The sequence below is a fragment of the Lampris incognitus genome, chromosome 6, assembly GCF_029633865.1.
Source record: "Lampris incognitus isolate fLamInc1 chromosome 6, fLamInc1.hap2, whole genome shotgun sequence".
Taxonomy (NCBI): Eukaryota; Metazoa; Chordata; class Actinopteri; order Lampriformes; family Lampridae; genus Lampris; species Lampris incognitus.
In genome coordinates, this window is record NC_079216.1 from 8,745,128 (window position 1) to 8,770,970 (window position 25,843).

The 25,843-nt window shown below is 52.3% G+C and overlaps 1 protein-coding gene across 3 annotated transcripts in view; it reads right to left on the reverse strand.

Moving 5' to 3' along the window:
• LOC130114782 (contactin-1a-like) overlaps positions 1-25,843 on the reverse strand; it is a 135,527-nt gene that overhangs the window by 108,572 nt on the left and 1,112 nt on the right. The window lies entirely within an intron of this gene.

The following is a 25,843-nucleotide window of genomic DNA, read 5'->3' on the forward strand; positions in this document are numbered from 1 at the left end:
CTAAGTTAGCGTTAGCATCAGCTAAGTTAGCGTTAGCATCAGAGCTGCAGCCCAGACTGTGTTCTGCTGTGTTCCTCCTCAGTTAAATTGCCCAAATCACTCGCGTCTCTGCGGCGGCGGCGGCTCGGCTCTGGGCCGCTTCGTCTTCATGGTCCGACTCTGCTGCGAGGTCCGACGGACGAGCGGCAGGAAGGGAGCGGACGGCTGAAGCGGCGGATATGAGTTGCCAGGCGTTAATCTGCGTTTAAGCAGCGAGTCATCCTGGCCTGACATTAATCCTCCCACCTGTGAGCTCTCGTTCCTCACTTCTCCCCGTCCCTGAAGCTTTGCACACAAATGCAGCAACCCCAGACCGACTGTCTGTGTGTGTGTGTGTGTGTGTGTGTGTGTGTGTGTGTGTGTGTGTGTGTTTCTGAGTACATGCAACGTTGCTAAATATCAGTGCTAGTCGGCTAAGGAGCCAAGTAGTGCTTGTCTTAATAGTGTGTGCACACACGCCCACACAAGTGTCTTACTGTGTGTGTGTGTGTGTGTGTGTGTGTGTGTGTGTTTGTGAGTTGTGTGCCTGGGTTACGTGCATCATGAGAGATCTCCTTTCACCCCCGGACCTCGCTGCTGGTAAAATGGCGGTCAGAAAACAAGTGCATAATGGGCATTGCGCAACAGAGGGCAAGCCAATGTAGCTCACTTGACAGCCACGGCCGAAACAAGAGAGAGCGAGAGAGAGAGAGAGAGAGAGAGAGAGAGAGAGAGAGAGAGAGAGAGAGAGAGAGAGAGACTTTGACTTTCAACAATACTTTAATAAATAAAAAAATCACAAAAGAATTACAACACAAAGACCAACATGGTCAGTAACACAAGATTCACAGAATCTAAATCATCTCAGGACACTCCGAGAGTGAGAGAGAGCGAGAGAGAGAGAGAGAGGTAAGAGAGAGAGAGAGAGAGGTAGAGAGAGAGAGAGAGAGAGAGAGAGAGAGAGAGAGAGAGAGAGAGAGAGAGAGAGAGAGAGAGAGAGAGAGAGAGAGAGAGAGTGAGAGAGTGAGAGAGAGAGAGAGAGAGAGAGAGAGAGAGAGAGAGAGACAGAGAGTGGTAGAGAGAGAGAGACAGAGAGAGAGGAGAGAGTGAGAGAGAGAGAGAGAGAGAGAGAGTGGTAGAGAGAGAGAGAGAGAGAGTGAGAGAGCGAGAGAGAGAGTGAGAGAGAGAGCGAGAGAGAGAGAGAGAGTGAGAGAGAGAGAGAGAGAGAGAGAGAGAGAGAGCGAGAGAGAGAGAGAGAGAGAGAGAGAGGGAGACTTTCAACAATTCCAGGACAGTGGAGTCCATCAGCCATGAGTGATGAATGTCTATTGATATTCACCCATTAAACGTCCATCCATCCATGCATGCACGATCTATACTGACTTCTGCTGTTGATCATGACCTCGGACGCTCATCTGAAAGAGCTGCTGGACCGGCGTTCAGCGAGACCTGTGCTGAAGCAACAGTGAGTGGGTCTCATGTAGCCTCGTCAACAGGTTCTTACGAGCTTCCCAGAGTTTGGCCTGTCGAGACGTCGGTCGGACGGCTCATAAACCTCATTTATCCGAGACAAGAGCGACACGAGTATCCCAGAGCAAGCCGGAGCAGTCTGCAGATGTAAGACCTGCTGCTGCTGCCTCCCTTGTTCCACCTATATGAAATAACATCCATTATCCAAACCGCTTATCCTGCTCTCAGGGTCGCGGGGACGCTGGAGGTCATCCCAGCAGCCACTGGGCGGCAGGCTGGGGAAACTCCCAGGACAGGCCGCCAGGCCGGGGAGACTCCCCGGACAGGCCGCCAGGCCGGGAAACTCCCCGGACAGGCCGCCAGGCCATCACAAGGCTAACGTCCGAATCAAACTCAGATATGTCAGCATGTCCATCCGTGCAGAGGAACATCATGAAGTCTGTTCCCCGCTGCCGAGGAGACCGGTTCGGTTATACCGGTACAACTGGTCCGGTTCATTAAACTGACTGGCGTGGTTCCACAACCACAAGCATCACCAGAATGCGGATCATGGGCATCCCTCGTTACGCATGACCCCTCCTGGGGGCTTTTATGTCGGAATATGTGTCTGTTTTCCCGTGGTCTGGTTTTTCCACTGGGAAGAACTGAGGCTGCTTTCACCGGCCAGCCAATCAGAAGAGCTCATCCATCACCCGTTACAGGCGGAGAAGGATGAGTCAAACAGAAAGATGGACGAAGAGGAACGGGGTGGGGTGGGGTGGGGGGGGGCCAGAGGATGGGACGGGAAGCAGATTGATGGTGAGGATAGGACGTGCTGAGGGCTTGGGGGGAAATAACTTAATTTGGGGTGGCGGCTGTTAGCTCGCCATGTCTGCGGTCACGGAGACCGCGCGGGTCGTTCTGATGGCTTGCACCCTGCAGGCACGCTCAGCTCCGACCTCCTGCAAACACCAACAGAAATTAAGACTCGAACCCATCATGTTGTGGGGTTTTTTTTTAGACCCCCCCCTCCTCCTTTTTTCTCCCCAATTGTTCTCGGCCAATTACCCACCCCACTCTTCCGAGCCCGTCCCGGTCGCTGCTCCACCCCCTCTGCCGATCCGGGGAGGGCTGCAGACTACCTACCACATGCCTCCTCCCATACATGTGGAGTCGCCAGCCGCTTCTTTTCACCTGACGGTGAGGAGTTTCCCCAGGGGGGGCGTAGCGCGTGGGAGGATCCCGCTATTCCCCCCCCCCGAACCGACCAGAGGAGGCGCTAGTGCAGCGACCAGGACACATACCCACATCCGGCTTCCCACCAATTGCGTCTGTAGGGATGCCCGACAAAGCCGGAGGTAACGCAGGGATTCGAACCGGCGATCCCCATGTTGGTAGGCAACGGAATAGACCGCTACACTACTGGACGCCCCCCGTCATGTTGTACTTTTGTCCGAGAATTGGCTTGTAAATTTGGCGGTGTCATAAAGTTTTTGGCCTCACTTTGATTTTTATCCCTCATCTCTTGGGCCCCACCCCACAGGTCCCCCCCGGGAGCATCACCGGGTGGTGCAGGGCCCTATTCAGATGCTGCTAGCGGACGTTTTCTCGTCGCTGATGTGTGATGAGGGGCTGCACGGCTGGACGGTTGCAGGACGAGCCAGGCCGAGATCTCCCGTCGCCGGGTGAGAATGATCAGAGCGTGACACCCCGGGGGTCTGGGATAACGCTGGACCACAGCTGGGGGCATTTTGATGAAGTCCTGAAAGCCATTTGCAGAATCCGTGGCTCAACGGACCCACGCTGGGTTGTTTACTTTGGTTTTAGTCAGTTCAGCCTGTTTAATTATTCATTAGGACAGTCTCAGGCTCAATGAACCCCTGCTGAATGCGATGACTCCAGGTTTGGAAGGGGGTGTAAACACCCCCCACATATGAAAGATTAATGAGCAATATCCCCAAAATAGCACTAGCATCCAGACATCTATCTATCTATCTATCTATCTATCTATCTATCTATCTATCTATCTATCTATCTATCTATCTATCTGTCTGTCTGTCTGTCTGTCTGTCTGTCTGTCTGTCTGTCTGTCTGTCTATCTATCTATCTATCTATATGTCTGTCTGTCTATCTATCTATCTATCTATCTATCTATCTATCTATCTATCTATCTATCTATCTATCTATCTATCTATCTATCTATCTATCTATCTGTCTGTCTGTCTGTCTGTCTATCTGTCTGTCTGTCTGTCTGTCTGTCTGTCTGTCTGTCTGTCTATCTATCTATCTATCTATCTATCTATCTATATGTCTGTCTATCTATCTATCTATCTATCTATCTATCTATCTATCTATCTATCTATCTATCTATCTATCTATCTATCTATCTATCTATCTGTCTGTCTGTCTGTCTGTCTGTCTGTCTGTCTGTCTATCTATCTATCTATCTATCTATCTATATGTCTGTCTATCTATCTATCTGTCTGTCTGTCTGTCTGTCTGTCTGTCTGTCTGTCTGTCTGTCTGTCTATCTATCTATCTATCTATCTATCTATCTATCTGTCTGTCTGTCTGTCTGTCTGTCTGTCTGTCTGTCTGTCTGTCTGTCTGTCTGTCTGTCTATCTATCTATCTATCTATCTATCTATCTATCTATCTATCTATCTATCTATATGTCTGTCTATCTATCTATCTATCTATCTATCAACTATCTATCTATCTATCTATCTATCTATCTATCTATCTATCTGTCTGTCTGTCTGTCTGTCTGTCTGTCTGTCTGTCTGTCTGTCTGTCTGTCTGTCTGTCTGTCTGTCTGTCTGTCTATCTATCTATCTATCTATCTATCTATCGGCAGTCTATCGTCTGCTATACACTGAGGGCCTCTTGGTGTGAGGCAACCCTACTAACCAGTTAGTTTATTCCATTCTTCATCCTTCCTTTAAGAACAGTTTGAATTTTCTCTTTCTGAGATTTCTGGACTGGCCGCAGGGCTTTTGGACTTCACAGCTCAGACGAGTGTCTCACGCCCTCCTCAAAAGGGTTGGAAGTGCGCGGGACAAAGACGGCTTTGTGGGCCCATTGACTGCTCTACTGTATGAGACGGGAGTGCCAGTGCTTTTAAGGAGTGCCATGCACAATGCATGCCAACCCGAACGGAGGTCTTCCTCCACGCCTCGTCCCACAAGCCTCCCCAAGCCTCTCAATGGGCGCATTCACATCCACAGCAACACGTTCGGACGCTGAAGAACCCTCAACACACAATTTCTTTAACCTATAAAAAATGCCAGAAATGAGATACCCGAACTAAAACTGCTGCAGCTCTTGACCACTTCTGAATATGGGCATTTTACATCCTCAAAATGCCCATTTAGACTCTCTAAATAGCTGCTTTGTACCAAGTGATGCTGTGGGCCTTTCCGGGTGTGCGAAACAACTTGTTTTGTCCTGGCAACACAGACGGCCCACATGTGGGGAGGCCGCCTGTGATGTCTTGCATCATATCCTGTTGACAGAGACCAGCAGAGTCCTCACATCTGGAACAGACTTAGACCCTTTTCTGACACCTGGATCTCTTTAAGTATCTGATCACGTGGGCATCCTCCCACGCGCTACGTCCCCCTGGTGAAACTCCTCACTGCCAGGTGAAAAGAAGCGGCTGGTGACTCCACATGTATGGGAGGAGGCGCGTGGTAGTCTGCAGCCCTCCCCGGATCGGCGGAGGGGGTGGAGCAGAGACCGGGACGGCTCGGAAAAGTGGGGTAATTGGCCGGAAACAATTGGGGAGAAAATGGGGGAACCCTCCCGCCCCCCCAAAAAAAGTATCTGATCACGTTTGACTCTAACCGTTTTAATTAACTGTTGTAGTTTTAATGAACTGTAGCGTTGTTTGGCATCACTATTTTAATTTTTCTGTAATTTGTTTGTTTTGTCATTTCCTTTGTTATGTGATTTGTTTTATTGTAATGTCTTCAACACTGTTAATGAGGCTCGGTCCCTTGATGTTTTCCCGAGAATCTCATTAATGGACAAAGACAGAAAGAAGAAAAAAAAGAGTCCAAGTGACGGTGACTACATCTGAATATGATAGCTGGCATATGTGGACGTCTGCTGCTAAAAGCAACTACACTACACTACACTACACTACACAACACTACACTACACTACACTACACCACAACACTGCTATACAACACTACACTACAACACTACACTACACCACACTACACTACAACACTGCACTACACTACACCACAACACTGCTATACAACACTACACTACACCACAACACTGCTATACAACACTACACTACACTACAACACTGCACTACACTACATCACACTACACCACACTACACTACAACACTGCACTACACTACACCACACCACACTACACTACAACACTGCACTACACTACACCACACTGCACTACAACACTACACTACAACACTGCACTACAACACTGCACTACAACACTACACTACACCACAACACACTACACTACACTATACTACAACACACTACACTACACTATACTACAACACTGCACTACACTACACCACAACACACTACACTACACTACACTACACCACAACACACTACACTACACTATACTACAACACTACACTACACTACACCACACTACACTTCAACACTACACTATACTACACCACACTACACTACAACACTACACTATACTACACCACACTACACTACAACACTACACTATACTACACCACAGTACAACACTGCACTACAACACACTACACTACACTACAACACTACACTATACTACACCGCACTACACTACAACACTACACTATACTACACCACAGTACAACACACTACAACACTGCACTACATTACACCACAGTACACTACACTAAAGCATATGAACGAATCCAGTTCACTGCTTCGTTTTGTGCTCCGTTCTACTTTTCCGCCCTGTTCTGTTTCCATGGTAATACTCGAATCTCTTTGTCACACCCAGACACGTTTGGGATGAGGGCAAAAAGATTCTGATGAGAAAGACGACACCATATACGGTGTCTCATATCTGGACACCATAAACACAGACGGTCTGTGTCTACCGCCATGCAGGCGGCGCACAGACGGACAGTCTGACAACTGAGCATGCGCGGAATGGCAATGCGCACGAGCCGGGCAAAGAGACCTGAGTCACCTGTTGCCAGCTGACTACGTCACGCCGAGAGGTCAGGGCTCATAACGCGGAACAGGCGCCCTCATACACAATGAAGAGGAGCTCCTCTCAAAAGAGCGTGCTAAGGTCATTAGCTATTTCTTATCATTTCACTTTTCCATCGACTCATTTGCATACTTGACGATGATCATGACAATAGTCAGGTCTTCTTACCACGTGTTGTGTATAATGTGGCGTTGAAGGCCTCGCGAGTTATTAGGTTTGCAAACACACACTGAAAAAATTTCTATTGTATTTTCTTGCCCGGTACGGGATTCGATACAAGGTGTACTGCACCACAAGGCGACGTCACTAACCGCTCGGCTAAAGGGTCAAACCTGTTAGCTAGGGGGCTAACGTGTCTTATTAGTAGTTTACAGTCGTCACCCTCTCCCGGAAGCGCGCCCTCGCGCTCTGTTATTCCCGCGCTCCGAAGAGACTTCTGAGGATCTGCACACTTCCGGATCCCACCGCTGCCACCCATGTAACCGGTTATTTTCTTGCTCGGTGCGGGATTCGATACGAGGTGTACTGCACCACAAGGCCACATCACTAACCGCTCGGCTAAAGGGTTATTAGTAGTTTACACTATTTTGAATGTTTTCGGGACACATTTGTTTTTCTGTGTTTTCCGCATCTGGCAGTAAACTGAGATTTGGGGGAGTTGTTGGACCACAATGACAGATAATCTCACCTCATCATCAGCCGCCTCTCCGGGGTCGGGTCGCGGTGGCAGCAAGCTAAGTAGGGCACTCAAGACGTCCCTCTCCCCAGCAACACCCTCCAGCTCCTCCTGGGGGATCCCAGGATGTTCCCAGGCCAGATTGGACATGTAGTCCCTCCAGCAAGTTCTGGGTCTACCCCAGGGGTCTCCTCCCAGTTGAACGTGCCCGGAGAACCTCCAAAGGGAGGCGCCCAGGAGGCATCTTGATCAGATGCGCGAGCCACCTCAACTGGCTCCTTTCGACGCCAAGGAGCAGCGGCTCTACTCCGAGCTCCCTCCTGATGTTAGACCCAACAGCAATATCACCTTATTAAAAATGAATACAAGCGCAAGTCCACACCGCTTGTGATTCCCATTTCGGCGGCGAAAATGGTTAAAATGGCGACTGTTCGTCCGGTCGCAAACCGGAAACAGGCGACCCACGTGACACAAAAACGCAACGAATCACATGGTTTTGTTGACCAATGAAAGCGAGAGTAAGGAAATGGGGGGGTTGGGAAATACAGAAAGTCCCCGGGTTACGAACGCACGTACTTACGAACCTGCCTCCGTAAAGCCTATTATTAAAAAAAAGAAAATCGAGTTACACACATACCAACGAACAGACGGACTACTTTGTTTTAGGTGGTTCTTCGGCTCGAGGGAGAACAACGCCCCTGGTCATCCAAGCACTTTAGATAACCATCACCCACAAGTAAAGGTCATGTTTGTACCACCCAACGCCACATCACTACTTCAGCCAATGGATCAGGGAATCGTTGCTTCCTTTAAGGCTTACTACTTTAAGGCTCACAAGCAGTCAGGGCTACCGAAAATGGTGCGTTGACCCTTAAAGGAATTCCGGAGGAATTACAAACATCTGCGATGGAATCAAAAACATTGCAGATTCTTGGGAGGAAGTGAAGAAAACCAACGTGAAAGGAGTCCGGAACAAATTGTGCCCCCAGTTTGCAGATGGTTTTAAAGAGTTTACAGCTGAGGACATTGCCGAAGCCAGGCAAGCTGTGGTTGATATTGGTAATAATCAACTGCAGTTAGATGTCAATGAAGATGATGTCTTGGACTTGCTTGAATCCCATGCCGAAGAATTGTCCAGTGACGACCTTATGCAGCTAGAGCAGCAGATGATAGCGTTTGAGGAACAAGGCTGGGACCTAGAAACCCCAGAACCCAAGAAATTTTTGACGAAGGCGTTAGCTGAAGCCTTTCATCTCATTGAAGCCAAGTTAGAAGAGCATGATCCTAACGCAGAGAGGTTTGCCAAAGTTTACTGGATAGTTACCGAGGCCATTTATAATGAGAAAAAGAAAATCTCGCTTCAAACCACCCTTGATGTTTACTTTAAGACATTGACTTCAGAAGTCAACCTTCACTCTACAGCAGCAGTACCAGGCCCATCCTCTCCAACACAAGGCCCATCATCCAATTAATAAAGTAATTTAACTGTTGATTAAGGCTCCTTCTGGTATGCAAGACATCAATTGAAACGAGAGTGTTGACCTTTAATTAGCTTTTATTTCTTATATAAACAGTTGAAGAAACATTTCTTTAAAGCTTTTTATACCTATACACACATTCTCTCTGTAGTTACATTTATTATTATTACCCCATTACTATATTGTAACGTGCATGGATAATCAGACCCTTTAGTCGACTGGTTAACGTAGTCGCTTGCGGAGCGGGAGATACGGGTTCGCGTCCCGGCTGTGGCGCAGTTCCTGGGCTGTCCCCTGAATGCGCTACAATATTTGTGATGTTTTAGGTAAAACATATACTATGTACTAAGGCAAACATTCGACTAATTGACGCTAGATGTGAACTGTACGTAACTGTTCCAACTAACAAATTCGACGTAAGAACAGACTCAAAAACGGAACTCGTTTGTAATCCGGGGACTTCCTGTACACTCCCTGAAGGACACAGCGTACACCAGTTATTATGCGTTACAAGCGATCTCCCAGATCCTTACCCCGACCTTAACCGCACCAAACCCAAACCTAAACTTAACCCTCTCTTATCGAATACGTCGACAAAACGTTGACATTCAACGTATTCTGGAAATCACAGAAAGGTGGCAGTCAACTTTTTTTGGGAACTGCAAATATGAACGTTTTGTCTGTGAGACAGACGTATGTTGAAAATCTCAGTCTTGGCCTTTGTATCATCTTTCGCTCCCTTTAACTTCAAAGGCAAGGCGGCCCGTTGGGGAATTGGTAGACGCCATCGTTTGGCCACGTCACCGGCTCCGGGGAGGCGGAGGCACAGACATGCGGGAGCCGTCTGGCATTCAGATCACAAGATTACCGTCTGACAAGAGGAACTGGTCCTCCTGCAGTCAGCGCTGCAGCGTTTTGACAGAACTGATATATCCAACCTACGCAAGCTCTGGCTAACTAGCGTGTTAAGTCAACGTCGCCTTCCCTTCTTTGGCAGCAGGCGACGTGGACTTAAAGTAGGGTAAAGAGACAGGTTTGTATCATGCTTTAGATAAAAAATGGAAAAGGGGGAGTCTCTTTTCAAGACTACTTCTCAGCATCTGAGACATTCGGTTAAACATTCTGTAAGCAGGAATAAATGTGAAACATCAAGGAGAATGTTTATCACAGGAGTCAAATCTTCAAACCTGAACTCACTCGCGGATGCGTTGAAACCGAGCCCTGCTTTCGGGTATACTGTAACGTGCACGGATAGATAGACTCGCTAGCCCTTGGCTAATGGGTCGGGACCTTTAGTCGACTGGTTAACGTTCTTGCCTGTGGTGCGGGAGATCCGGGTTCGCGTCCTGGCTGCGGCAGTTTCCGGACTGCCCCCCCCGAATTCGCTACATTGGTGTCAGAAGTGGGTGACGAGGCCATCGGAAGCGCGTGCACCCAGAGGCGCGAGTGAGCTGATATGCGGGGACGCGCTTGCCGAAGGAGGGGGGGTCGTGTAACGTGCGCGGATGAATAGACTCGCTAGCTCTTACTTGTCTAACGGGTCGGGCCCTTTAGTCGGCTGGTTAACGTTGTCGCCCGTGGTGCGTGAGATCCGGATTCGCGTCCTGGCTGCGGCGGTTCCCGGACTCCCCCTCCACCCCCTCCCCCCCGAATTCGCTACAATATTAATGTACGAGCCAGTGATATGTCTAATTCAGCATTCCTTGAAATTCAAGGAGTTCGTGACGTCATATGCAAACAGCGCTATGGTTGTTTGCATATGACGTCACGAACTACGGATGGAGGGCCGGAAGTGATTTTCTACATAGGAAGCACTATCACAAACTTTCGAAATGCCTTTGTTTAGTGTCATTAACTGAGAAACCACAAAGAGTTTTTATTGACTACCAAAAGTTGTTGTTCATGGGGGGTGGGGGTGGGGGGGTGCAAGAAATTGACCGAAAACGCCGGAAAAAAATGGCTCGCGACCCGCCGTCTGCGGTCGGGAGGAGCGGAGTGGGATAACGCGCGCGTGTGCTGTGACCACTTCGTCAAAAAAAAACAAACTAAACCACTCTTCATAAGATAAGGATCATGTCCAACATATCTTAGTTCCTGTTTACACTTTTCTCTCATAACATCGTCTAAACCAGTGTTTCTCAACCGGGGGTCCGCGGACCCCTAGTGGTCCGTAGTGTAATTGCAAGGGGTCCGTGAAAATAAAATATCTTTAAAAAAAAAAGATCCTATGACATTTATAGAAATAGGATTATTTTACTCAGATGTGACTGAGACCTTTATCTACCTAAACTATAAAGGGTAACGGGACTTTTTTCTCTAATTACTTCTGTTTCACAAGTGTAATTTATTGTATTTTAATAAGAGATCTCGCTCCCGTTTGCATTGTTAAAAGTTACTGAATACATATTCTGTTTTGTTACATATATCTGAAAGTTACTGCATAAGAATTCTGTTTTGTTAACTATATCTAAGTTACAACTGAAAGCTCTTATTTTTGCCCCAAAGAGTGAATAAATGCTATAATGCAATTTAAAATGCAGTTTCTACTGTTTCTATCAAATTGTAACCCCCCTCCCCCAAGATCAGGTGGAGGGGTCCTCAGGGTAGATCAAAAATACGCAGGGGGTCCAGGACCCCAAAAAGGTTGAGAACCACTGGTCTAAACCAGCACAGTTGGGGCTAAACCAGCTCCATCTCCTCCATTCCGCTTCTCACTTCCTGCCCTCCATCTGACTCTCGCGCGTCATCAGTACCCTCCTTTATCACCCGCTTCAGTTGTTTACAGTGAATCAGCAGCTACGGCAATAGAAGTGGTATTTGAGATAGAAAAGGAACATGGCGGGGTTTTTACTCTACTCGTAACCCCAACTGGTTTTAGGCCATCAGAAATCAAAGCTCAGGGGCGTCCGGGTGGCATAGCGGTCTGTTCCGTTGCCTACCGACACGGGGATCGCTAGTTCGAATCCCCGTGTTACCTCCGGCTTGGTCGGGCGTTCCCACAGACATAACTGGGCGTGTCTGCGGGTGGGAAGTCGGATGTGGGTATGTGTCCGGGGTCGCCGCACTAGCGCCTCCTCTGGTCGGTCGGGGCGCCTGTTCAGGGGGGAAGGAATCGCGTGATCCTCCCACGCGCTACATCCCCCTGACGAAACTCTTCACTGTCAGGTGAAAAGAAGCGGCTGGCGACCTCCACGTGTATCGGAGGAGGAACGTGGTAGTCTGCCCGCGACCCTGAGAGCAGGATAAGCGGTCCAGATAGTGGATGGATGGATGGACGGAAATGAATAAAACATAAAGAACCCATAAACTGGATGGATAAATAACCCAACACGTCATCTGAGCGTCTTTCTTCACAAGTTCGACTCCTCTGCCCCCCCTCACCCCGGTGACACGCAGACGCGAGCGCTCATCAGCTTATTCAAACACGGGTCCAACAGCGGTCCCCGGTTCCGAACCGGGGGGTTCCGAGTTCGCTGAGCCTGAACAGAAGAACAAAAGTTGCTGGTCCCCCTCTCGAGTCAAACTGTCGTCTCGTCGGTCACGGGTCTGCGTCCTTCTCTTCTTGCTCCCCAACAGATGAACTGCCCTCCCGGCAGACAACAGCCCCCAGCCCCCTTCAGCCACCCACAATGCCTTGCTCTGTCTGCGCGCTCTTACAATGTCTCCGTTATAGCCGAGCAAAGACTAGCGCAACCCATTATGAGTGTAATTGCAATTATTTGTGTGTTTGTGGTATGTGCACACGCAACTGTGTGTGTGTGTGTGTGTGTCTGCACGTGACTTCGTGAACCCGTCTGTCATTTGCTGTGTATCAGCGTCTGTCTGTCTGTGCATGGCGTCTGCATCTCTGTCTCTGTGTGTCTTTGTGTGGTGGAATCTGTGTCTGCCCGTCTTTGTGTGCATGCGTGTGCATGTGTCCGTGCGCATGCGTGTGCGTGTGTGTCCGTGCGCATGCGTGTGACGCAGGTCCGCCCTGGGTGTGGTGCGCTGCCCTTCCTTCCTCCATCTGTCCTTCGCGTACCGCGGCCTTGTGTGGGCAGGGTGAGTGGAGCTGCGTGTGGTGTGTCTGAGATAAGAGTCAGCGTGTTGTAGTGGAGGGGAGGTGGAGGAGGGGGGGGGGGTTGGAGGTGGTGGGTTTGGGGTTATGAGGAGGTCAACAGTGCAGGAGAAGAGCGGGAGAGAGGGAGGCGTTCCCTCCTGCCAGATCCCCCACTGGGTGCCCTCTCCTCCGCTCGCAACCTTGACGACTCGCCCATGAATAATCCAGCTGATGATGCGCGCTACAGTACCGCGCTCACGTTCCTCCCGACCGGAAACGCGTTTGGAAACGCTTCCGGCTTCCCCTCTCCCCCCGCTTCTGAAAACACGGCAGGGACATTCATTAAGCTTAACTGCACACCATCAGCGCCATCTTTTTTTATGTTTTGCTGGAAGTGATGGAGGGGGGGGGGGGAAAGAGGAGATGGGTGGTGGTATCTACACCTCCATCTCGCCATCTCCCCTCTTCCTGTCGGTACGCGCTGCTTCCGGCGGTGCATTATTGGGGGAAAGGAGAGAGATCAATCCCCAGCAGTAATTAGACAGCTGCTTCTACTCTCTCCATCCTTATTTCTCTCTTTATCTCACTCTCGCCCCCCCACCCGCCCCCCGTCTTTCCTTTCACACGCTCCTCTATCGTCGTTTCCACAAGTCGATGGTTTATCAGAAACCAGCGCCGGAGTCCTGCGTCATGGTAACGCGCTCGCCAGGAGGAGCATGACTCGTGACAATTAAGACAGGAGTGATGATGATCACGAATGCACGTGTGATTATCCGTAAGGGGACTATTAGCCTCCCTCTCTCTCTCTGTCTCTCTCTCTGTCTCTCCCTCTCTCTCTGTCTCTCTCTCTGTCTCTGTCTCTCTCTCTCTCTCTCTCTGTCTCTCTCTGTCTCTCTCTCTGTCTCTCCCTCTCTCTCTGTCTCTCTCTCTGTCTCTCTCTCTCTCTCTCTCTCTCTCTCTCTCTCTCTCTCTCTCTCTCTCTGTCTCTCCCTGTCTCTCTCCCTGTCTCTCTCCCTGTCTCTCCCTGTCTCTCTCTCTGTCTCTGTCTCTCCGTCTCTCTCCCTGTCTCTGTCTCTCTCTCTCTCTGTCTCTGTCTCTGTCTCTCTCTCTCTGTCTCTGTCTCTCTCCCTGTCTCTGTCTCTGTCTCTGTCTCTCTGTCTCTGTCTCTCCGTCTCTCTCCCTGTCTCTGTCTCTGTCTCTCCCTGTCTCTCTCTCTGTCTCTCCCTGTCTCTCTCTCTGTCTCTCTCTGTCTCTCTCCCTGTCTCTCTCCCTGTCTCTGTCTCTGTCTCTCCCTGTCTCTCTCTCTGTCTCTCTCCCTGTCTCTCTCTCTGTCTCTGTCTCTGTCTCTCCCTGTCTCTTTCTCTGTCTCTCTCTCTGTCTCTCTCTGTCTCTCTCTCTGTCTCTCTCTGTCTCTGTCTCTCCCTGTCTCTCTCTGTCTCTGTCTCTGTCTGTCCCTGTCTCTCTCTCTCTGTCTCTCTCTCTGTCTCTCTCTCTCTGTCTCTGTCTGTCTGTCTGTCTGTCTGTCTCTGCCTCTCTCTCTCTCCGTCTCTGTCTCTGTCTGTCCCTGTCTCTCTCCCTGTCTCTCTCTCTGTCTCTGTCTGTCCCTGTCTCTCTGTCTCTGTCTCTCTCTCTGTCTCTGTCTCTGTCTCTCTCTCTGTCTCTCTCTCTGTCTCTGTCTCTCCCTGTCTCTCTCTCTGTCTCTCCCTGTCCCTCTGTCTGTCTCTGTCTCTGTCTCTCCCTGTCTCTCTCTCTGTGTCTGTCTGTCTGTCTCTCTCTCCAGGCAGTTTGCAGCTACTCGGTAAAATGTGTGAGAACGTCAGTGGCATGAATTAGCAGATTTCAGCAATGTCTCCTCCGGCTAGAAAAAACACAAAAAAAAACCCAACAACAACAAACAAACAAAGAAAGACAGAAAAGCGAGGACACAGAGTCGGGAGCGTAATGAGCATGGAAGCATTCTGCGTCAGGCAGCCAGGTCCTCCTCGGAAGACGTGGCTCGGGTCCTCCTCGGAGGACGCGGCACAGGTCCTCCTCGGAAGACGTGGCTCAGGTCCTCCTCGATGGACGCGGCACAGGTCCTCCTCGGAGGACGCGGCTCAGGTCCTCCTCGGAGGACGCGGCACAGGTCCTCCTCGGAAGACGTGGCTCAGGTCCTCCTCGGAAGACGTGGCTCAGGTCCTCCTCGGAGGACGCGGCACAGGTCCTCCTCGGAAGACGTGGCTCAGGTCCTCCTCGGAAGACGCGGCTCAGGTCCTCCTCGGAGGACGCGGCTCAGGTCCTCCTCGGAGGACGCGGCACAGGTCCCAAACAACGACACGACGCCCACAACACCCAGCGCGAGGGGGTCCTGTCAGGGGCGCGTGAGCCCTGGCGCTGTGTTGCCGCTATAGCTCGCCGAGTGACACAAATGACACAGGTGGTTACATCATCCCGGGGGGGGGGGGGGTCTGGATGTGACAGTATCACTCCGACTACACAAAAAGTGTTGTCCTGACCCGTCAGCTGGCAGCGAGAGGCCCCATTACATAAAAACAGCCTTGCTTTTCGGGGGGGGGGGGGGCGGAGGAGCCAAACAAGCTTTCTTTGCCCTCCTTTATCCCCCCTCATTGGGTATGCAACAAGAGGGCCCGTCCGATACCTTCTGAGAGGGGTTTCGGGGAGAACGGGGTTTGGCTGCCGTGAAACGCGAGAGCCGACCTCGTTTGTCCCGCTTGCCCACAGCGAATGCTAATGCGGCCATTGTCAATAGGCTCTGCAAACAGAGATGCTGCCTGATGGCCAGGGTTTGGAGAGGGGGGGGGGGCGGGCTCTGAGGCTGACCAGCGCCACAAAGAGACACCAGCCCACCGCCCCACGCCTGGACCGGGCCACCGGGCTTTTATTTCTGGTTACGCTGGTGGAAGGAATGAGGGGACGGCTCCAACCGTTTTGTCCCCCTCTGTTTCGGGCTCATTAGCCTCCTCTCGCTCTCTCTTTCTGTCCCTCATCTCCCCCGCCCCCCCCCCCCCCCGATGGCTCACAGGCGAGCCATTGAAAACCATCAGGACCCGGACAGGGGAAACAACAGGCCTTCTAAACGAGAGTTAAATCGATACAGGCAGGGTGCAGCCATGACCGGGCTCATTATGGGAGGCGTTATAACCGACTAGCTGGACCTGCGGGGAGCACAACGTGACCTGACAGCTCCCACTCGCTCCCAACGGGTGAGGAGCCCTCAGCGACGGGCCACGCCCTGGTGGTTATTATAAAAAAAACGCCTCGAAAACACGCAAGCGTATCTACCTCCTCGGCTTCCGCACGAGAGGAGCAGACGGGGAGCGCGACCTCCTGCTCCTGTGCAAAAGCCCCCGGCAGGAGGAGCTGGAAAGTCGAGGAGAACTTGATATCTGGCACTTCAGTGCGCCGCGTTTGAGAAGGCCAGGTGAACGGGAAATTACGCAAGGCCCGAAATGGCTACGGGTGGTCTTAAGACGTCCGGCGGAACTAAACAGGAGGGGGGAGTGAATAACGGGGGGGAGGCAGAGGGGACCTGTGGAAGCCCCCTTGCTTCAGAGAGCACTGTTAGCACGACGCTTCCCGTCACTGCCGAGCGTAATGGGATTTCTCGGGCTTAAATGCACTTCGCTCTCTGTAAGAGCCGGTGGGAAGGTAAACTACTGATCCACGGACAGTTTAGCCGTCCGGACCGGGGGGAGAGGCGGAGCAGGGCGCCCCTAAATGTGGAAGGAGGCCTCCCGGGGGACGGCATCGCTCGGGATCCGCTCCGAGCCCCGGGAGCCCTTTGCCTTTTGGCTGTTCCCTCAAGTTAGCCTTTTATCCGCACACTTCTCACACACACGCACAGACCCCTCCCTCCTCCTCCCCCCTCCCCCCGGCCACCAACAGAGGTCAGAGGTCATTCAGCTATAGAGCCAGTGTGCTTCTCACCAAGGGCGCTCCCGATTAGTGTGAGACGACCCCTTCGCTCCTTTCAGCGATTCATTATTCTCAGCCAGCGGCAGCTGATGGGAGACTTGCTGGACTCCATCTTAGCATGCTGGTGCAGGAGCGGCGGAGAGACGGGAAGGAGCGAGACAGCACAGCCCTCCCGTCATCGGCTCCGGAAACAACACGCCGACCTGGGAGCGCAGAAATCAATGGGAATCTAAAATTCCCTTTGCCGGTAAATGTACAAGGGGCTTGTTTGTTCGAGCAACCCGTTTGTAATGTCTCCGGTCTTCACGTTTTGGCCTATTTACCTCAGGGTGTCGTTCCGCTAATCTTCGTTTGAAAGCTTTTTTGAAAATCTTATTTCTCTTCACGTCTTTTCGCTGCGTATTGATGACACGTTACGTATCTGAAGGGGCAGTTTTCCCTATGGAATACAGGACTGAGCTATGTGGCTAGTTTATGCATCAGCATGAGAGGATACTGGTTTTTTTTGGGTCCCTTTTTCTCCCCGCTCGGACTTGGCCAGTTACCCCACTCCTCCGAGCCGCCCCGGTCGCTGCTCCACCCCCCTCTGCTGATCCGGGGAGGGCTGCAGACTACCAGGCGCCTCCTCCCATACATGTGGAGTCGCCAGCCGCTTCTTTTCACCTGACAGTGAGGCGTTTCCCCAGGGGGACGTAGCGCTTGGGAGGATCACGCTATTCCCCCCAGTTCCCCCTCCCCTGAACAGACGCCCTGACCGACCAGAGGAGGCGCTAGTGCATCGACCAGGACACATACCCACATCCGGCTTCCCACCCCGGAGACACGGCCAATTGTGTTTGTAGGGATGCCCGACCAAGCCGGAGGTAACACGGGGATTCGAACCGGTGATCCCTGTGTTGGTAGGCAACGGACTACGCTATCCGGACGCCAAGAGAGAATACCTTATTTGTTAATACTTGTGTTCCTGAAACTGCTATATCAGGTCCTAGCTAATGATGCTGTTAGCTGACTTAGCAGCATTAGCATTAGCATGCAGGTGTGTGGCGCTGTGTGTATCTGTAATGGAGGACATTGTTAAAGTTTTGGCACCAAACTCTTGTCTGTTGTGCCACACCGCATGACACTGAACGTATGAACAGCCCTCTTCTTCCCTTGACACCCCCGGGCGGCAGGGTCGAGAGGAGGCCGAGAGGAGGCCGAGAGGAAGCCACCAGTACCGCCAGGCAGCATACGGTGAGCCGGGCTGATCTGAGCTCGCACGGAGCAGCAACACGAGACCCGGTGGTAAGAGCGGAGGAGGTAATTGTGCTCGGAGGAGGCGCATTCAGCGCCGGTCGTCGGATGAAGTCATCTTTCTGCCCTCTTGACACGCTACCGGCGCCATAGCAACAGGCCTCGCTCAAAAAGGCCCACCGAGAGCGACGCGGCCCCAGCGGAGGATGACGCTCCTCTCTGATTGGACGGCTCCTCGACCCATCCCGTTGACACGACAGCGCATGCTTCCTTTTTTTCCCCCTGCACAAACGTACGCTTCTACATTCCCATGACGTTGACAGGTCAGTGACGATTAAGCCAGATCGACAATAACGCAGGCCGCTACCCAACAATAACGCAGCCCGCTACTAGAGAGCATTGATGACAACGATGCCTCAAGGACACCGAGACGATCTTTATCTTCTAATCAAAGTGGAATGATATTAGCTGTTATGTGGAGGGAGTCTCTATCGATTATCATGCATCGGCTGGGAGGATACGGCTTTGTGGACAGACCTCGTTATTAAACAGGACGCAATCAGTGGTTACCTCCACACACACACACACACACACACACACACAGACACACACACACCGCTACTCGTCTGAAGCCTCTCCTTATTAAACCCGTGGTGAAGCAATCCTTTGAATGAATGACTTGGTGGCAAGTACTGCATTCAGAGAGAAGGATTGGGTCAATTATAACGTGAGACGTCCCGGATTAAAAGCACGCTTTTGCAGCACGCCGACGCTAAGACACACACACACACACACACACACACACACACACACCTCTGAATCGATTGTAAACAATCGCACAATTTCCGCAAGCAAGCTCCACCGATCTTCAATTGGCCGAGCATACTTAAGTTGTCTCCTGCGAGGCAAATATAATATAGGCTGCAGCCTGGAGGCCACACACGACTGAGTCATCACAACAGCGGCGTAAACAACGCGTGGAGCCGCATGTGGGCGGTGAGCAGATGGCACCGAGGAGGCTCCCGTGCGAGGAGCCGCTCCGCCGAGAGGAGCGCAGTCTCTCTGCCCGGCCGGATGCTAAAGCCAGCTAAACCCACACCTTGAGCCGTATTCTAATTAACAGCCATTTACAATAAGAGGCTAAAATTGACCGATTAATTAGAGGAACGGCCCTGTAAGACTTGTTAGCCTTGGAAGGCCGTCATCCTTCCCTATCATCATCATCATCATTAAATACCGAGCTCTTTAGTGACAACCGGAATCTAATTAGCTAATCGCGGGGTAAATAACGCTTGATGCTGTGGAGGAAAGTGGACGGCGGCCCTGCTCGGCCGCTAATAACCCGGCCGGCCTTCTGCCGAGCCGAGCCGAGTGTCGGACGAGGCCGGGGTTTTATCAGCCGGGACGAGAGGGTTCATCTCGCTCTTAACTGGCACCAGAGGGCCGGGGACCGACATTTGTAATCCACTTCTAGATGGAGAGCAGAAATCCCAAGTGGGTTTCTTTGTAATGCCAAGCCTAAAAATATCTCGCGTTAAAAAAGCCAGCGAGGGAGGCGAGAGGAGGTGCAGAACGAGTCACGTTAAACCTGTTCTGCTCTCACGTGTGGATGAAACACGCCCTGCAACTACCACGCATACACGGTCGCTTCCTGCACCGGAGGCACATTGTTTGGCTGTGCGGTGGTCCAGCTGTCGCCTCACAGCAAGACGGCCCTGGGTTCGAACCCCGGGGTTGTCCAACCTTGGGGGGGGGGGTCATCTCAGGTGGGCCTCTGGGTGGAGTCTGCATGTTGTCTGCGTGGGTTTTCTCCGGGCGCTGCGGTTTCCCCCACCGTTAAAAAGACATGCAGCCGCTTCTTTTCACCTGACAGTGAGGAGTTTCCCCAGGGGGGCGTAGCGCGTGGGAGGATCACACTATTCCCCCCCAAGTTCACCCTCCCCCACCCGAACAGGCGCCCCGACCCACCAGAGGAGGCGCTAGTGCAGCGACCAGGACACATACCCACATCCGGCGTCCCACCCCGCAGACACGGCCTATTGTGTCTGTAGGGACGCCCGACCAAGCCGGAGGTAACACGGGGATTCGAACCAGCGATCTCCGTGTTGGTAGGCAACGGAACAGACCGCTACACCACCCGGACGCTGATGGAGTTTTTCATAGCCTTTTTTCCATAATGAACAGTTGAATGAAAGGACAGTACTGACGCGCTGCGGCAGGGCTCAGACGGGTCGTCCTTGTCGTCCAGGACCCTGCCCGTATCTTTAAAAGTGTCCGGCTGACGGGGGGGGGGGGGGAGATATGGATCAGGCTCTGATTCCCCCCCCCCCCCCCGGTCCATGCCATCATAATGGGAAGGGCCTAATCTGAAGGGGAGTAATGTGATCTGACTGGGTCTGCAGAGAGTGAAGGAGACTTTATCAGCGGACCAGATCACACCGGCGAACAGAACGGGGACATCTGAAACCTGCAGCCGGGCCCGCCACGTCAGGACGCGCTGGATTGTAATCTTTTTAAGGCTAATGACTTTTGGCTTGTTGTTCTTTCTTTAAAAGTTATGCACCGGCTTTTGTCAGCCAGCCGAGGTGATCTCTTTGCAGGAGTGTGCACGCGATACAATCGTCCAATATAAAGTCACCCTGTTTTCATCCCCGTCACTGTACAGGACTGCTGTTCAAATCTCTACAGGGGCTCGTTAGCAGGCGGTGTTTTACTATGAATACACAGGGAGTTCAATGAATCACATACTGCTAATACACACACACACACACACACACACACACACACACACAGCTCTGACTTGATGTAGATGGGACTGAGTGATATTTCCATACGGAGTCTGGGCCAGCAATAATCAGTCTCACAAAGCAAAGCTAGCGAGTGGATCATCAGACCCCAGAATGCAACAGCGGCCCCAGAAATAGACCTCCGGCCCCGGGCGGCAGAGCCCTCATTGATAAGACGGACTGGTGCGGTACAGACAGCATGTTACTGCTGTCTCCCTCTTACACTTGCTAACATGGGCTTTAGAAATATTGTTGCGAATTCAGGGGGGGGGGCAGCCGGGACGCGAATCCAGGTCTCCCGCACCACGGGCGACTACGTTAACCAGTCGACTAAAGAGTCCGACCCCTTAGCCAAGGGCTAGCGAGTCCAGTCATCATATATATATACACACAATAATGAAGGCCTGACGCTGAAACAGCTATAATTTGTCGCCATATGACGACCTATTCAAACTAATGACGACGCTATAGCGCTAGCTCTTCATATCGTGCAAGAGGCCTCTGGTTTTGTTACTGATAAACCAGAAATACACGTGATATGCAAGAAGACTGCGAGAAGGCCGAGCGTACCGGACTGCTTCGCAGTCTACCGGCGAAACCCTTCAGTTTCTTGCACCCTCAGCGGGCTCGGTGTGTTCTGTATCAAGTGGTCTGAGAAGTCCAGCGTCTGTATTGCATCTACTGCATCGTGCATCTGTACCGGGGCTCTCAAACTCTCACCCCTGCCGACAGGCCTCAACCAATCAGGGGAGCTCTCCGTGACGGGGCGGTCCTGCTGCCTGTCAATCATTTGCATGCACAGCTTCTCCGGCACGCGCTTCTTCTCGTGGGTCTTCTCGTCGTCTCGATAGAGATGAATAGACTAAACAGCGTTCATCTTTATAAATATTTTACCCTCAAGTGCAAAAGTGCTTCACAACATCAGCGTTGGGATAACTTAGAGATTCAATGAGGGAAGAAAAAAAATCTACATGCAAAGATTATGAATAATAATATGAGATTTGCCAGCTACCAAAGGCACATTAATGCACCCGCATGAAGGTGGTTTGGAGGGAGGGGTAGGGGGACTGGATTTTTCAGGGATTCATTCATCCATCCATTATCCGAACCGCTTATCCCGCTCTCAGGTCGCTGGAGCCTATCCCAGAAGTCATTGGGCGGCAGGCGGGGAGACACCCTTGGACAGGCCGCCAGTCCAGCTAAGGGCCCTCACACACACACACACACACACATTCACACACATTCACACTTAGGGACAATTTAGTACGGCCGGTTCACCTGACCTACATGTCTTTGGACTGTGGGAGGAAACCCACACAGACACGGGGAGAACATGCAAACTCCACACAGAGGACGACCCGGGACGACCCCCAAGGTTGGACTACCCCAGGGCTCGAACCCAGGACCTTCTTGCTGTGAGGTGACCACTGCGCCACCGTGCCGCTATAAAGCTAGTCAGCGCCGGCGGCGAGGGAGGGGAGAGAAGTACCGCAGAGGTTCTGTAACTCGCTTTAGCAATCAGTTGACAGCTAACCGCCATCGGACCAGCCATTTTTCAGGGGTTGTTATATCAAAATTACTCACTTCTTGAATGTCGCCTACCCCAACTTTCAGCCAAGCTAATACATGGCAGTATAGTAAGTGCCAGACGTGCTGGCATCAAGCCTTTGTTACTGTTCGCCACTGCAGAAGTACATGTGCCGCTATGTGGTAAACTTGCCTACTGTGGCTTTAAGGTTTCAGATTTACATCACCGTCCGTCCATCCATCCATCCATCCATCCATCCATCCATCCATCCATCCATCCATCCATCCATCCATCCATCCATCCGTTACCCAAACCGCTTCTCCTGCTCAGGGTCGTGGAGATCACCAACCTCTCAAACTATCAGAAATTGTATGCATACTGGTTCTAGATATACTACAAGGTTTAGCTGCAACAACTACAAGCAAAGAGACAAACAAGCGCCCAGCGAATGGCGCCCGCCCTGGCGGTCCGGCGAGGAGTCCGCGGCGGGGGACTCGACGGCTGGGCCTCCCTCGTGTGTGCACGTAAACAATCAGGGATGGCGGGGAGGAGCGGCGTGTGTGTGTGACTGCAGCCTCCCTCTCCTTTCTCAGCCGTGAACAGAGGGTAGGTCTGTTTCCAGGCAAACCCAGAAGACGTCATGTGTCTCTCCCTCGACGCTGTACCATTAGAGGCCCTCTCTATTGATTGGCGGAGTGTGGATGTAAACTGCTGAGCCATGTAAAGGAGCACCAGGAGGAGAGCGTCACACGTGCTGTCAGCAGCGCGGGGCGAGGCCCTCGTACCGCCACAAAGGAGCGCTACATGACGAAACACAGGAGGGGTGTGTGTGTGTGTGTGTGTGTGTGTGTGTGTTTGTTTGTGTGTGTGTGTGTATGTGCGCACATCTGTGTCCAGTGTTAGATGTTGTTTGTGTCGTGTGTTTGCATTAGTGTGTGTCTGTATGAGTGTGAGTATGGACTCAGGAATCAGGGACATTTATTTGTCCTTTCATTCCATGCACCTGCGCACACGAAATGAAACGAAACATCGTTTCCCCCCCTCACAGCAGGGCAACACGAACACAAAAACACATATATCCAACATATATATATATATATATAGTATATATATACTATATATACTATATATATATATAAAATCAGTCCCAGAGAGCGAACGCCAGGATGACTGTGGGAACTGCCGGTCTGCATGGGCTAGCAGTTAGCTTAGCCTGCCCCGCTTCCGCGTCCTGTCAGACCGCCCTCGCTGTTTCCTCCTCGGGCACAGCTCCAGGCAGGGCCGTGGTCTCTGGGCCCACAGGATGCAGCAGACCAGGCTCTCCCAGCCGATCCAACGCCAGCTCCCCCAGCCAGACACCTTCGGCACACCTCCTCGCACTCCACACGACCACACCAAAAACACAGTCACCGCTGCTAGGCGAGGCCGCCGCCAGACCACCCTCGGTGTTGTCGGAGCTGCTGGCTCGCATGGGCTAGCAGTTAGCTTAGCCTGCCCCGCTTCCGCGTCCTGTCAGGCCGCCCTCGGTGTTATCGGAGCTGCTGGCTCGCATGGGCTAGCAGTTAGCTTAGCCTGCCCCGCTTCCGCGTCCTGTCAGGCCGCCCTCGGTGTTATCGGAGCTGCTGGCTCGCATGGGCTAGCAGTTAGCTTAGCCTGCCCCGCTTCCGCGTCCTGTCAGGCCGCCCTCGGTGTTATCGGAGCTGCTGGCTCGCATGGGCTAGCAGTTAGCTTAGCCTGCCCCACTTCCGCGTCCTGTCAGGCCGCCCTCGGTGTTTCCTCTGCGTGCGCAGCTCCAGGCAGGGCGGTGGTCCCTGGGCCCACAGGACGCAGCAGACCAACCTCTCTCAGCCATCACACGAAGACACAAACTTAGATGCGGACGTGGACAAAGACCCTGGGTGAGGCCGCTGCAAGCTTAAGCTGGCGCCGCCATCTTGCCACACCGGAAGCGGAACCATGCACAATGCACGTGTGAGTACTCCAAGTGACTGCGCTTCATCTCAGCGTTTCATTACATGCTTCCAGAATGGACATTTAGTTTGACCAAATACACAGTGATTAACAGACCCCCCCCCCCACCACCCCCACCACCTCCACCCTGAAGCTGCCAGATGCCTGCACCGCCAGTCAATTTAAAGCCTTGACACTATCAAATACTACGCTCCCATCTCTCTCTCTCCATTCAGTTAATGCGTTTGACTCTCTGCCCGAAGCCCAGCGCCGCCCGGGGCTCCGGGAGGACATCTGCAAACAAATCTAATCTGCGAGAATCGTTCAGAAATTACCCTCATCGCGGGCGGCGATCTGCCAGTCCTGCAACCCTTCCCAAGTTCGCCCCTAGAACCCCGCTACTTTGCAGCAACCGTGCGGAAGCTGGGCTTCGCCTGACGCTGCGCACCAGAGCGGTGACGCACCGCGGAGCGTGCGGCGGTATCACGTCACAGGGAGTTCAGCTTGCCGGCGCGGGATCACGCCGTGTCTGGGCTCCACAGCGCGGCCTGTGGCTGCACAAGGAAATATAAATAAATAAATCTGCTTTTACTGGACGGATTCAGACTCTAGATGCTGGGGAGTGGGGACGACTGAATACTCCACATCTTAATCATGCGGGAAGGTGTGTGGTCTGCCCCCTCCCCCACCCCCCACCCCCCCACCCCACACACACAGTGATGCGACTCTTATATGGAGGTGAAGATGGGGTGTTGGAGGACAACTCCAACCCCCCCCCCCAGGTGGGGTTAACCTGTCAGCCGTCTGCCTCGGTGTTGGGCGGATGGGTGGAGGGACACGTCTGCGAGGCCACGGTGACTCACTCCGCTTGATACCAGCTGGAGGCATTGGCTCAAATGCACCACCCCCCCCCCAGAAAAGAAAAAACACACACACAGTCACGTGTTGGAGGGTCCATGTTACGTAATAAGTCCCACCGCAGAGCCGGGGTAAGTCACTCCGACCCTGCCGCCGCCGCCGCCAACGCACCGTGAATAGAAAAACTTGGCATGGGAAAAGGAGAGAGAGGGAATCTACTGAGTCTTTTTGACAAAGAAGAAGAGGCGGACGGAGAGGCGAGATGCGGCTTGCAGTAGGTTAGCCTACTTCTGGTACTCTGCAGCGGACTAAATGCAGCCACCTAGTATGGAGGATGGAGGATGGAGATAAAGGATGGAGGATGGGGGATGGCGGATGGAGTACGAAGGCTGGAGGATGGAGATGAAGGATGGCGATAAAGGATGGAGGATGAAGGGTGTATGATGGGTGAGGGGGATGGAGGCTGAAGGATGGGGGAGGGGGATGAGGTGGTGGTGGGGGGGGCTGTCCTCTGGGCACACGCGGGGGGACACGGGGAGGATGCATTAGCGAGCCGTGCGTGGATCCTAGCGCCCTCCACCTGACAGGCAGCCATGAAATTCCTCTGACGTCCTGTGTCAAATCCATGGCGGTGATGTGGTCCGCATGGTCCTCCGCAAAACCAGGACGCTCCCGGCACGCGGAGGGGGCCGGTCAGACGTCACGATCGG